Source organism: Xiphophorus hellerii, chromosome 11 (genome assembly GCF_003331165.1).
Source record: "Xiphophorus hellerii strain 12219 chromosome 11, Xiphophorus_hellerii-4.1, whole genome shotgun sequence".
Lineage (NCBI taxonomy): Eukaryota > Metazoa > Chordata > Actinopteri > Cyprinodontiformes > Poeciliidae > Xiphophorus > Xiphophorus hellerii.
Genome location: NC_045682.1, coordinates 5,712,294 through 5,727,500, shown reverse-complemented (window position 1 = coordinate 5,727,500; position 15,207 = coordinate 5,712,294).

The window sequence follows — 15,207 nt, the reverse complement described above, 5'->3', positions numbered from 1 at the left end:
GTTGCTGAAGGTTTCCTACTACTTAAAGTAATTTTTTCTTTTACATTTTTGTTGAAACTACAACTATGTGATGACAGTATGACATGAGACAAATAATCTGTTAAAAAAAAAATCGATCTTTCTCTGGGTGCTAACTGGAAACAACCAATCAGAGCCAGGAGGCGGAGATGAGTGCTGTCAATCATGCCCATGTACGCTAAGGCCAGTTAGCACAGCCACCAATGACAGCAAATAATCTGTTTTCTTGTAATGGTAAGTTGTTTCTCCACCATTAGGACATTTAGCAGCTTGGGCACAAAGTTGATTAACAGCACTAAGCCCCGCCTTTTGACTCTGATTGGTTGTTTTTGATGCATTCCTTCAGAAGGCAATATCAGCTCAGAGAGTAGGTGGAGGAGATCGATCTTTTCACAGATTGTCTCCTAATCGGAGGCGGTTCTAGTCTGTTTGACACCACCCACCGTTCCCACCCCCCTCTGCTGGCAATGGGCTGGGGGGGACATGGGGAGCTGATGGGGGTTGTGTTGTGGGTGTTGGTGTGATCGTCATCTGTGTCTGTCATCCAGTTTGCGTTTCTTTATTTTGCAAAAGCTTATTTAGTAAGCTTATTGACGTAGCATTACTTACTCACTTTTTTCAGTAACGAGTAATCTAACGCGTTGCCATTTCAGATCCAGTAGTCAGACTACAGTTACTTATCTTAATCACTTTGCGTTACTGTGCGTTATTATTATCTTTTGTAATTTAATTTTATTTCCTCTACGCGTCTTGGGGCGTGACCGACGTTTCTGTGCGACATCAGCAGCAGCGACAGAAATGTAAACAATGGAGGGAGACGTGCATTTTGTTGCTGGAAAAACAGGAAATAATTAGAGTTTCAGTAGCCAAGCCTGATCATTATAAGCGGCTTTGGGCTTGCAAATTTAATGAGTCCAGGGCCGCAGTTTTTGGGCTAGGAAATAAGCAGACAGAAACACCAGTAGTGTAAATTACAGAAGACTCAGACTGTACTCAATATTAAATATTTATTCAGTTGTAATGTTTAGGGACTTCAGTACTTAAAGCTTGGTTTTACAAGATTTACTTTAACCTTAGACAAACGGACATGCTTTGCAAAAATACTTCTCCTTAACACTTATTTATTTACAATTGGTTATCACACTGAGTAAAACACATACAGCTTCACAAACTGCTGAGTGTGTGGAGGAACCAATCTGCTCCACAGTTTAACCTGGCGCCATGCCTTCAAGACAACACACAGGGCAAACCTGACCAACCCCTACACCACTGTCAGACACTGAGAAGGACAAATTAACCCTCGAGCAAGAAACAGACTCTTACTAATGTAAAAACCAAAAAAAGAGAACTGTTTAGAAATCACATTCAGTGATAGCATAGTTGATTTGAAAAAGTAACTTAGTTAGATTACAAGTAACGTTTTAGTTACTTTCAGCAGCTGCTGACAACTCTCTGCCGCCTGTGAAAATTACATTGATCTTTGCCAATACTTATGTAACTGAAAGTTATTTTATAATATAACATCAACAATGTGTCTCCACTTATGAGGCTGACCTGAAAGGGAGATTGTCTAATGGTTACAACAGTTCGAAAAAGACTTTAGTAATTTTTACGTGTATTTATGTGTTCCACTATTATCAGAAAGACTCTAGATAGGGTTTTAGGGCCTCCGCCCCCCCATCCTCAAGGTTCTGTGTTACGGCCCTGCGTTTGGTGTCACAGCGCAGGGCGCAGCGCTCCTCATGCGGCTCCACAACTCAGATGGCTGCACAGATTTGTGACACTTATCATAGTCTTAATGATTATAATGGCATTTAGTTGTGCAACTTTACGGACACGTTCCTTCGTGGCTGTTTTTGCGCTTATTGCGCCGCTCATATTAGTCTCGATGTTTGCAGTTCTCTGGAGCGCAACGCGAAGCCCGACGTCATTCACAGGTAGTATAAATACATATATTTAAATTTATAAATATGTTTATATATTAATGAATTTATTTATATTACATTGACATTAACAATGACGCAGGTGAACAGGGAGAGCCTGACTAAAACTACCTGGGTGTCAGACAACATCTGGGTCTCATTGTGTGTCTCTGCTTATTTCCAGGCCCAAATGAGCAACTTCATGTTCAAAAACAAGCTAAAAAAAAGTCCACAACTCGCAACTCATTCAATTCGCTAGCGACATTAGAAAAAAAAAAAGAAGCCCAACGTCACTTATAATAATCGGACTTGACAGAAACTCAAAAGAGTTCCTGATTGTCCAGCAACAAAATGCGCATCTCTCTGCTCCCTCCATTGTTTACGTTTCTGTCGCTCCTGACAACTGTCGCCTAGAAACGGCGGTCGCTCCCCAAGACGCCTAGAGGAAATAAAATTACATTACTAAATGCAGCCGGGTGGTAAAGTTTGGTTGAATGAGTGTACTGTTTCAAAGTGTTGGTTTTCTTTTATATTACAGTAACACTGCTATTGAATTATTTTGGTTCAGTTATGTAATTTTATTTGTCCTTTATATTTAAATATGTGCAGGTAGTTGGTCTCGGGTGCTGCACACTTTGACCACCAGAGAGCAGTGTGGTGGTCTCTGGTGGTCCAGACGGGGCAGGAAGTGCATCTTGTTATCTTTCTGTGTTGCTATGCTACGTGTTGAACGTGGATGTGAACTGTAAGTGTTTCATCTGCGGGAGACAGATTTGGCAGAAAATCGGTAAATATTGTTGAAATATGTCGGTACATTCTCATTTATGCGATAAGCAGTCAGTATTTTAATGAGATGGTGTGTTTGTGAAACGGAGGGTTCAGGGAACCTGTATGTGGTGCAGGGCGGCCATTTCCTGCACGTGATGATAAGATGTCTGATCATCGATGCGCTCCAGTATTAAGAGTGAACTGAGACGTTACTGTTTAATGTAAGTGTTGATAAAATAAGTCATATCACAATTACGTGTGCTCTAAATCAGTGTGATGTAATGCAGCTCTCTGTATTTTGTAAAATACTTTTTTATAAAGTAACTTTAATCTGGTTACTGGATTTGAAGTAGTAACGCATTAGATTACTCGTTACTGAAAGAAGAGGTCCGTTGAGACAAAGTGACGAGGTGGCACAGATTGTCTGATTTGTAGGCCTGTTACGTCACAGCGCTGCGTGTACTCTTGTGCTGAGACGTCATAGGTTGTGATGTCACGTACTGCTTTGTTGTGTAACACAGTGTATATATAACTCCTGTTGGTAAAATTCTACCACATTCCAAGACAGTACTAGAAGAGACAGCATCGAATTAAATTTAACACAGCAATGGATTTACTGGGAGATTTACTGAGACAAGAGCTGCAATATTTAGTAAAAGACTGTGTCATCCCTGCGATCCAGGAATACATCAGTCAGATTCTGGAGGAGGATTGGGACCATTTTGAATTGCTACACCTGGGGGAGAGTATTACAGAGAGGACAACATGCCTTTTACATTACCTGACGGAGGTTTTCTCTGATTTCGTTTGGGACGTCCATGAGAACCTGAAGTACAAATATGGCGATTTAAAAGCCATATTTGGAAGCCAGGTGTCTCATGCCTTTGCTATGGGAATCGACGAAATCATTCATGGAGAGTGTGCCGAGGTATTTGACGTGCTTTTTCTGAAGCACGTTATATCTGTGGTGACATCTACTGTGGATGATGAAAACCCCAAGTCGTTCCTTAAGCTGGGTTTAAGGCTCAGTTCTTTGGTTAAAACTGTGGTCAGTATTGTCCAAGAACTGACAACAGCGAGAAGACAAACCGAAAAACTGAGGACGTCCTTTGAGGAACAGAGAAAGGACATAATCCGACTTTTTGTTAGGTCGTTGATGTCTCGAGGCATCAGGGAGTCCAACACACGTTGTTGTCTTGGCTCCCTGAAAGAGGCACAGGAGCGCATTGTTCATCATATCTGCGCTAACATCGAGGGCCAGCCAGACGAAATCCGGCAGAACTGGATTCCAAGCTTGACCAAAAAGGTCTTCAGGGACCTTACGAAAAGCTTGGGCTGTTCTGCTGGATGGACTCTGGCGTTCATGGAGCATGAGGTAGTTGACGACACAATTGTGTTGTGTCTTATGAGTCAACAGGAAAAGCACCAGAAAAAGAGGGGCAGTTTTTTTACAAAACTTTTTTCTGGTGCTAGGAATATCTTGTCCCGGTTTTTCAACAAATGAGGGCATACCTCTGTCGAACCTGGCTCCATGACGCCCCCCTGTGCCTCCGCCTCTTTGTGCCTCCGTCGGTCCTGGTATCGTAGACGCCTTTCTGTTCCTCCATCAGGCTCGAGACGCGCCTCTTCGCCTCGCTCTGCCTGCGTGGATCTCTGCCCCCAGATGCCTCCCTGTGCCTCCGTGGATTTCTGCCTCCCTGTGCCTCCCTGGATTTCTGCCCCCAGATGCCTCCCTGTGCCTCCGTGGATTTCTGCCTCCCTGTGCCTCCGTGGATTTCTGCCTCCCTGTGCCTCCCTGGATTTCTGCCCCCAGATGCCTCCCTGTGCCTCCGTGGATTTCTGCCCCCAGATGCCTCCCTGTGCCTCCGTGGATTTCTGCCCCCAGATGCCTCCCTGTGCCTCCATGGATCTCTGCCCCCAGATGCCTCCCTGTGCCTCCGTGGATCTCTGCCCCAAGATGCCTCCCTGTGCCTCCGTGGATTTCTGCCCCAAGGTGCTTCCCTGTGCCTCCATGGATCTCTGCCCCCCGATGCCTCCCTGTGCCTCCGTGGATCTCTGCCCCAAAATGCCTCCCTGTGCCTCCGTGGATTTCTGCCCCAAGGTGCCTCCTTGTGCCTCCATGGATTTCTGCCCCTAGATGCCTCCCTGTGCCTCCGTGGATCTCTTCCCCCATATGCCTCCCTGTGCCCCCGTGGATCTCTGCTCCGAGATGCCTCTTTTTGCCTCCGTCGATCCTCACCCCAAAAACGTGCCGCTTCTGATTCCAGCGACAAGGTCCCTCCGCTAGTCCCAAGGCTTCCAGCTATCGCAGTCCCGGTGAGCCAGAGCCTCCAGCATTTACACATTTATAAAAAATATTTAGAATTAATGTGCCATGTTTTTTTTTAACTTTAATTAAATAATTACCTTAGTAATTAAATTTAAAATTTACTTAAAAAGGGATGCACTCTTGGTAGCACTGTTGCCTTGCAGGAAGAAGGTCCTGGGTTCGATTCGCGGCCTGGTGTCTTTCTGCATGGAGTTTGCATCGTCTCCCTGTGCACGGTGGGTTCTCTCCGGGTACTCCGGCTTCCTCCCACAGTTCAAAAGCATGACTGTCAGGTTAATTGGTCTGTATAAATTCTCCATAGTTGTGTGTGTGTGTGTGTGCATGGTTGTTTGCACTCTGTGTGTCTGTGTTGCCCTGCGATGGACTGGCTACCTGCCCAGTTGACAGCTAGAGACAGGCACCAGCACACCTCCTGACCCTGATGATATCACGGTGTAAGAAAATGGATAGATGGATTATTTTCAATAATATTCAATAAATTTGAATATTACTTAAAAAGAGATGCACAGTTGGTAGAGCTGTTGCCTTGCAGTAAGTTAGATTCCCGGCCTGGCGTCTTTCTGCTTGTTCTCCCTGTGCATGGTGGGTTCTCTCCGGGTACTCCGGCTTCCTCCCACAATATAAAAGCATGACTGTCAGGTTAATTGGGTTCTCTAAACTTGCCTTGTGTGTGTGTGTGTGTGTGCGGGGGGAGGGGGGTACATGTGTGTGTGTTCACTGCAGACAGGCACCAGCACCACTTGTGACCCCTCTATTGATAAACATGTAAGATAGTGAATGGATGGATTACTTAAAAAGTTCATGTATTTCTGTAACTACATTAAAACACATTATCTATATTAATTATTTGCAGACTCACATTTTAAGCCTTTTTTATGTTAATCATATCATCTTACAGCTAATAAAAACAAGACATTTAAGAACAGATTTATTTCAGACCAATGAATAAAAATTTAATCCAGAAATGAGGGCTTAATGAAAAATATATTTAATGCATGTTCAAAGGCAGTGATGGCATAGTTACTTTGAAAAATTAACTTTAATCAGATTAATGATTACTCCTATAAAAATTACTTAGTTAGATTACTGATTACTTGATTTGGAAAGTAACTTAGATTACAAGTAACATTTTAGTTACTTTCAGCAGCTGCTCACAACTCTCTGCCACCTGTGAAAATTACATTGATCTTTGCCAATACTTATGTAACTGAAAGTTATTTTATAATATAACATCAACAATGTGTCTCTACTTATAAGGCTGACCTGAAAGGGAGATTGTCTAATGGTTACAACAGTTCAAAAAAGACTTTAGTCCTTTTTACGTGTATTTATGTGTTCCACTATTAGCAGAAAGACTCTAGATAGGGTTTTAGGGCCTCCTCCCCCCCAGCCTCCAGGTTCTGTGTTACGGCCCTGCGCTTGGTGTCAGAGTGCATTTACAGGTAAAGATATATATATATATATATATATATATATATATATATATATATATATATATATATATTATAAATAGTTATATTTATAAATATATATTATAAATATAACTATTTATAAATATATATATACTGAAAGAAGAGGTCCGTTGAGACAAAGTGACAGGTGGCACAGATTGTCTGATTTGTAGGCCTGTTACGTCACAGCGCTGCGTGTACTCTTGTGCTGAGATGTCATAGGTTGTGATGTCACTACTGCTTTGTTGTGTAACACAGTGTATATATAACTCCTGTTGGCAAAATTCTCCCACATTCCAAGACAGTACTAGAAGAGACAGCATCGAATTAAATTTAACACAGCAATGGATTTACTGGGAGATTTACTGAGACAAGAGCTGCAATATTTAGTAAAAGACTGTGTCATCCCTGCGATCCAGGAATACATCAGTCAGATTCTGGAGGAGGATTGGGACCATTTTGAATTGCTACACCTGGGGGAGAGTATTACAGAGAGGACAACATGCCTTTTACATTACCTGACGGAGGTTTTCTCTGATTTCGTTTGGGACGTCCATGAGAACCTGAAGTACAAATATGGCGATTTAAAAGCCATATTTGGAAGCCAGGTGTCTCATGCCTTTGCTATGGGAATCGACGAAATCATTCATGGAGAGTGTGCCGAGGTATTTGACGTGCTTTTTCTGAAGCACGTTATATCTGTGGTGACATCTACTGTGGATGATGAAAACCCCAAGTCGTTCCTTAAGCTGGGTTTAAGGCTCAGTTCTTTGGTTAAAACTGTGGTCAGTATTGTCCAAGAACTGACAACAGCGAGAAGACAAACCGAAAAACTGAGGACGTCCTTTGAGGAACAGAGAAAGGACATAATCCGACTTTTTGTTAGGTCGTTGATGTCTCGAGGCATCAGGGAGTCCAACACACGTTGTTGTCTTGGCTCCCTGAAAGAGGCACAGGAGCGCATTGTTCATCATATCTGCGCTAACATCGAGGGCCAGCCAGACGAAATCCGGCAGAACTGGATTCCAAGCTTGACCAAAAAGGTCTTCAGGGACCTTACGAAAAGCTTGGGCTGTTCTGCTGGATGGACTCTGGCGTTCATGGAGCATGAGGTAGTTGACGACACAATTGTGTTGTGTCTTATGAGTCAACAGGAAAAGCACCAGAAAAAGAGGGGCAGTTTTTTTACAAAACTTTTTTCTGGTGCTAGGAATATCTTGTCCCGGTTTTTCAACAAATGAGGGCATACCTCTGTCGAACCTGGCTCCATGACGCCCCCCTGTGCCTCCGCCTCTTTGTGCCTCCGTCGGTCCTGGTATCGTAGACGCCTTTCTGTTCCTCCATCAGGCTCGAGACGCGCCTCTTCGCCTCGCTCTGCCTGCGTGGATCTCTGCCCCCAGATGCCTCCCTGTGCCTCCGTGGATTTCTGCCTCCCTGTGCCTCCCTGGATTTCTGCCCCCAGATGCCTCCCTGTGCCTCCGTGGATTTCTGCCTCCCTGTGCCTCCGTGGATTTCTGCCTCCCTGTGCCTCCCTGGATTTCTGCCCCCAGATGCCTCCCTGTGCCTCCGTGGATTTCTGCCCCCAGATGCCTCCCTGTGCCTCCGTGGATTTCTGCCCCCAGATGCCTCCCTGTGCCTCCATGGATCTCTGCCCCCAGATGCCTCCCTGTGCCTCCGTGGATCTCTGCCCCAAGATGCCTCCCTGTGCCTCCGTGGATTTCTGCCCCAAGGTGCTTCCCTGTGCCTCCATGGATCTCTGCCCCCCGATGCCTCCCTGTGCCTCCGTGGATCTCTGCCCCAAAATGCCTCCCTGTGCCTCCGTGGATTTCTGCCCCAAGGTGCCTCCTTGTGCCTCCATGGATTTCTGCCCCTAGATGCCTCCCTGTGCCTCCGTGGATCTCTTCCCCCATATGCCTCCCTGTGCCCCCGTGGATCTCTGCTCCGAGATGCCTCTTTTTGCCTCCGTCGATCCTCACCCCAAAAACGTGCCGCTTCTGATTCCAGCGACAAGGTCCCTCCGCTAGTCCCAAGGCTTCCAGCTATCGCAGTCCCGGTGAGCCAGAGCCTCCAGCATTTACACATTTATAAAAAATATTTAGAATTAATGTGCCATGTTTTTTTTTAACTTTAATTAAATAATTACCTTAGTAATTAAATTTAAAATTTACTTAAAAAGGGATGCACTCTTGGTAGCACTGTTGCCTTGCAGGAAGAAGGTCCTGGGTTCGATTCGCGGCCTGGTGTCTTTCTGCATGGAGTTTGCATCGTCTCCCTGTGCACGGTGGGTTCTCTCCGGGTACTCCGGCTTCCTCCCACAGTTCAAAAGCATGACTGTCAGGTTAATTGGTCTGTATAAATTCTCCATAGTTGTGTGTGTGTGTGTGTGCATGGTTGTTTGCACTCTGTGTGTCTGTGTTGCCCTGCGATGGACTGGCTACCTGCCCAGTTGACAGCTAGAGACAGGCACCAGCACACCTCCTGACCCTGATGATATCACGGTGTAAGAAAATGGATAGATGGATTATTTTCAATAATATTCAATAAATTTGAATATTACTTAAAAAGAGATGCACAGTTGGTAGAGCTGTTGCCTTGCAGTAAGTTAGATTCCCGGCCTGGCGTCTTTCTGCTTGTTCTCCCTGTGCATGGTGGGTTCTCTCCGGGTACTCCGGCTTCCTCCCACAATATAAAAGCATGACTGTCAGGTTAATTGGGTTCTCTAAACTTGCCTTGTGTGTGTGTGTGTGTGTGCGGGGGGAGGGGGGTACATGTGTGTGTGTTCACTGCAGACAGGCACCAGCACCACTTGTGACCCCTCTATTGATAAACATGTAAGATAGTGAATGGATGGATTACTTAAAAAGTTCATGTATTTCTGTAACTACATTAAAACACATTATCTATATTAATTATTTGCAGACTCACATTTTAAGCCTTTTTTATGTTAATCATATCATCTTACAGCTAATAAAAACAAGACATTTAAGAACAGATTTATTTCAGACCAATGAATAAAAATTTAATCCAGAAATGAGGGCTTAATGAAAAATATATTTAATGCATGTTCAAAGGCAGTGATGGCATAGTTACTTTGAAAAATTAACTTTAATCAGATTAATGATTACTCCTATAAAAATTACTTAGTTAGATTACTGATTACTTGATTTGGAAAGTAACTTAGATTACAAGTAACATTTTAGTTACTTTCAGCAGCTGCTCACAACTCTCTGCCACCTGTGAAAATTACATTGATCTTTGCCAATACTTATGTAACTGAAAGTTATTTTATAATATAACATCAACAATGTGTCTCTACTTATAAGGCTGACCTGAAAGGGAGATTGTCTAATGGTTACAACAGTTCAAAAAAGACTTTAGTCCTTTTTACGTGTATTTATGTGTTCCACTATTAGCAGAAAGACTCTAGATAGGGTTTTAGGGCCTCCTCCCCCCCAGCCTCCAGGTTCTGTGTTACGGCCCTGCGCTTGGTGTCAGAGTGCATTTACAGGTAAAGATATATATATATATATATATATATATATATATATATATATATATATATATATATTATAAATAGTTATATTTATAAATATATATTATAAATATAACTATTTATAAATATATATATACTGAAAGAAGAGGTCCGTTGAGACAAAGTGACAGGTGGCACAGATTGTCTGATTTGTAGGCCTGTTACGTCACAGCGCTGCGTGTACTCTTGTGCTGAGATGTCATAGGTTGTGATGTCACTACTGCTTTGTTGTGTAACACAGTGTATATATAACTCCTGTTGGCAAAATTCTCCCACATTCCAAGACAGTACTAGAAGAGACAGCATCGAATTAAATTTAACACAGCAATGGATTTACTGGGAGATTTACTGAGACAAGAGCTGCAATATTTAGTAAAAGACTGTGTCATCCCTGCGATCCAGGAATACATCAGTCAGATTCTGGAGGAGGATTGGGACCATTTTGAATTGCTACACCTGGGGGAGAGTATTACAGAGAGGACAACATGCCTTTTACATTACCTGACGGAGGTTTTCTCTGATTTCGTTTGGGACGTCCATGAGAACCTGAAGTACAAATATGGCGATTTAAAAGCCATATTTGGAAGCCAGGTGTCTCATGCCTTTGCTATGGGAATCGACGAAATCATTCATGGAGAGTGTGCCGAGGTATTTGACGTGCTTTTTCTGAAGCACGTTATATCTGTGGTGACATCTACTGTGGATGATGAAAACCCCAAGTCGTTCCTTAAGCTGGGTTTAAGGCTCAGTTCTTTGGTTAAAACTGTGGTCAGTATTGTCCAAGAACTGACAACAGCGAGAAGACAAACCGAAAAACTGAGGACGTCCTTTGAGGAACAGAGAAAGGACATAATCCGACTTTTTGTTAGGTCGTTGATGTCTCGAGGCATCAGGGAGTCCAACACACGTTGTTGTCTTGGCTCCCTGAAAGAGGCACAGGAGCGCATTGTTCATCATATCTGCGCTAACATCGAGGGCCAGCCAGACGAAATCCGGCAGAACTGGATTCCAAGCTTGACCAAAAAGGTCTTCAGGGACCTTACGAAAAGCTTGGGCTGTTCTGCTGGATGGACTCTGGCGTTCATGGAGCATGAGGTAGTTGACGACACAATTGTGTTGTGTCTTATGAGTCAACAGGAAAAGCACCAGAAAAAGAGGGGCAGTTTTTTTACAAAACTTTTTTCTGGTGCTAGGAATATCTTGTCCCGGTTTTTCAACAAATGAGGGCATACCTCTGTCGAACCTGGCTCCATGACGCCCCCCTGTGCCTCCGCCTCTTTGTGCCTCCGTCGGTCCTGGTATCGTAGACGCCTTTCTGTTCCTCCATCAGGCTCGAGACGCGCCTCTTCGCCTCGCTCTGCCTGCGTGGATCTCTGCCCCCAGATGCCTCCCTGTGCCTCCGTGGATTTCTGCCTCCCTGTGCCTCCCTGGATTTCTGCCCCCAGATGCCTCCCTGTGCCTCCGTGGATTTCTGCCTCCCTGTGCCTCCGTGGATTTCTGCCTCCCTGTGCCTCCCTGGATTTCTGCCCCCAGATGCCTCCCTGTGCCTCCGTGGATTTCTGCCCCCAGATGCCTCCCTGTGCCTCCGTGGATTTCTGCCCCCAGATGCCTCCCTGTGCCTCCATGGATCTCTGCCCCCAGATGCCTCCCTGTGCCTCCGTGGATCTCTGCCCCAAGATGCCTCCCTGTGCCTCCGTGGATTTCTGCCCCAAGGTGCTTCCCTGTGCCTCCATGGATCTCTGCCCCCCGATGCCTCCCTGTGCCTCCGTGGATCTCTGCCCCAAAATGCCTCCCTGTGCCTCCGTGGATTTCTGCCCCAAGGTGCCTCCTTGTGCCTCCATGGATTTCTGCCCCTAGATGCCTCCCTGTGCCTCCGTGGATCTCTTCCCCCATATGCCTCCCTGTGCCCCCGTGGATCTCTGCTCCGAGATGCCTCTTTTTGCCTCCGTCGATCCTCACCCCAAAAACGTGCCGCTTCTGATTCCAGCGACAAGGTCCCTCCGCTAGTCCCAAGGCTTCCAGCTATCGCAGTCCCGGTGAGCCAGAGCCTCCAGCATTTACACATTTATAAAAAATATTTAGAATTAATGTGCCATGTTTTTTTTTAACTTTAATTAAATAATTACCTTAGTAATTAAATTTAAAATTTACTTAAAAAGGGATGCACTCTTGGTAGCACTGTTGCCTTGCAGGAAGAAGGTCCTGGGTTCGATTCGCGGCCTGGTGTCTTTCTGCATGGAGTTTGCATCGTCTCCCTGTGCACGGTGGGTTCTCTCCGGGTACTCCGGCTTCCTCCCACAGTTCAAAAGCATGACTGTCAGGTTAATTGGTCTGTATAAATTCTCCATAGTTGTGTGTGTGTGTGTGTGCATGGTTGTTTGCACTCTGTGTGTCTGTGTTGCCCTGCGATGGACTGGCTACCTGCCCAGTTGACAGCTAGAGACAGGCACCAGCACACCTCCTGACCCTGATGATATCACGGTGTAAGAAAATGGATAGATGGATTATTTTCAATAATATTCAATAAATTTGAATATTACTTAAAAAGAGATGCACAGTTGGTAGAGCTGTTGCCTTGCAGTAAGTTAGATTCCCGGCCTGGCGTCTTTCTGCTTGTTCTCCCTGTGCATGGTGGGTTCTCTCCGGGTACTCCGGCTTCCTCCCACAATATAAAAGCATGACTGTCAGGTTAATTGGGTTCTCTAAACTTGCCTTGTGTGTGTGTGTGTGTGTGCGGGGGGAGGGGGGTACATGTGTGTGTGTTCACTGCAGACAGGCACCAGCACCACTTGTGACCCCTCTATTGATAAACATGTAAGATAGTGAATGGATGGATTACTTAAAAAGTTCATGTATTTCTGTAACTACATTAAAACACATTATCTATATTAATTATTTGCAGACTCACATTTTAAGCCTTTTTTATGTTAATCATATCATCTTACAGCTAATAAAAACAAGACATTTAAGAACAGATTTATTTCAGACCAATGAATAAAAATTTAATCCAGAAATGAGGGCTTAATGAAAAATATATTTAATGCATGTTCAAAGGCAGTGATGGCATAGTTACTTTGAAAAATTAACTTTAATCAGATTAATGATTACTCCTATAAAAATTACTTAGTTAGATTACTGATTACTTGATTTGGAAAGTAACTTAGATTACAAGTAACATTTTAGTTACTTTCAGCAGCTGCTCACAACTCTCTGCCACCTGTGAAAATTACATTGATCTTTGCCAATACTTATGTAACTGAAAGTTATTTTATAATATAACATCAACAATGTGTCTCTACTTATAAGGCTGACCTGAAAGGGAGATTGTCTAATGGTTACAACAGTTCAAAAAAGACTTTAGTCCTTTTTACGTGTATTTATGTGTTCCACTATTAGCAGAAAGACTCTAGATAGGGTTTTAGGGCCTCCTCCCCCCCAGCCTCCAGGTTCTGTGTTACGGCCCTGCGCTTGGTGTCAGAGTGCATTTACAGGTAAAGATATATATATATATATATATATATATATATATATATATATATATATATATATATATATATATATTATAAATAGTTATATTTATAAATATATATTATAAATATAACTATTTATAAATATATATATACTGAAAGAAGAGGTCCGTTGAGACAAAGTGACAGGTGGCACAGATTGTCTGATTTGTAGGCCTGTTACGTCACAGCGCTGCGTGTACTCTTGTGCTGAGATGTCATAGGTTGTGATGTCACTACTGCTTTGTTGTGTAACACAGTGTATATATAACTCCTGTTGGCAAAATTCTCCCACATTCCAAGACAGTACTAGAAGAGACAGCATCGAATTAAATTTAACACAGCAATGGATTTACTGGGAGATTTACTGAGACAAGAGCTGCAATATTTAGTAAAAGACTGTGTCATCCCTGCGATCCAGGAATACATCAGTCAGATTCTGGAGGAGGATTGGGACCATTTTGAATTGCTACACCTGGGGGAGAGTATTACAGAGAGGACAACATGCCTTTTACATTACCTGACGGAGGTTTTCTCTGATTTCGTTTGGGACGTCCATGAGAACCTGAAGTACAAATATGGCGATTTAAAAGCCATATTTGGAAGCCAGGTGTCTCATGCCTTTGCTATGGGAATCGACGAAATCATTCATGGAGAGTGTGCCGAGGTATTTGACGTGCTTTTTCTGAAGCACGTTATATCTGTGGTGACATCTACTGTGGATGATGAAAACCCCAAGTCGTTCCTTAAGCTGGGTTTAAGGCTCGGTTCTTTGGTTAAAACTGTGGTCAGTATTGTCCAAGAACTGACAACAGTGAGAAGACAAATCGAAGAACTGAGGACGTCCTTTGAGGAACAGAGAAAGGACATAATCCGATTTTTTGTTAGGTCGTTGATGTGTCGAGGCATCAGGGAGTCCAACACACGTTGTTGTCTTGGCTCCCTGAAAGAGGCACAGGAGCGGATTGTTCATCATATCTGCGCTAACATCGAGGGCCAGCCAGACGAAATCCGGCAGAACTGGATTCCAAGCTTGACCAAAAAGGTCTTCAGGGACCTTACGAAAAGCTTGGGCTGTTCTGCTGGATGGACTCTGGCGTTCATGGAGCATGAGGTAGTTGACGACACAATTGTGTTGTGTCTTTTGAGTCAACTGGAAAAGCACCAGAAAAAGAGGGGCAGTTTTTTTACAAAACTTTTTTCTGGTGCTAGGAATATCTTGTCCCGGTTTTTCAACAAATGAGGGCATACCTCTGTCGAACCTGGCTCCATGACGCCCCTTTGTGCCTCCGTCGGTCCTGGTATCGTAGACGCCTTTCTGTTCCTCCATCAGGCTCGAGACGCGCCTCTTCGCCTCTCTCTGCCTGCGTGGATCTCTGCCCCCAGATGCCTCCCTGTGCCTCCGTGGATTTCTGCCCCGAGATGCCTCCCTCTGCCTCAATGGATCTCTGCCCCGAGATGCCTCCCTGTGCCTCCGTGGATCTCTGCCCCCAGATGCCTCCCTCTGCCTCCGTGGATCTCTGCCCCCAGATGCCTCCCTGTGCCTCCGTGGATTTCTGCCTCCCTGTGCCTCCGTGGATTTCTGCCTCCCTGTGCCTCCTTGGATTTCTGCCTCCCTGTGCCTCCGTGGATCTCTGCCCCCAGATGCCTCCCTGTGCCCCCGTGGATCTCTGCTCCGAGA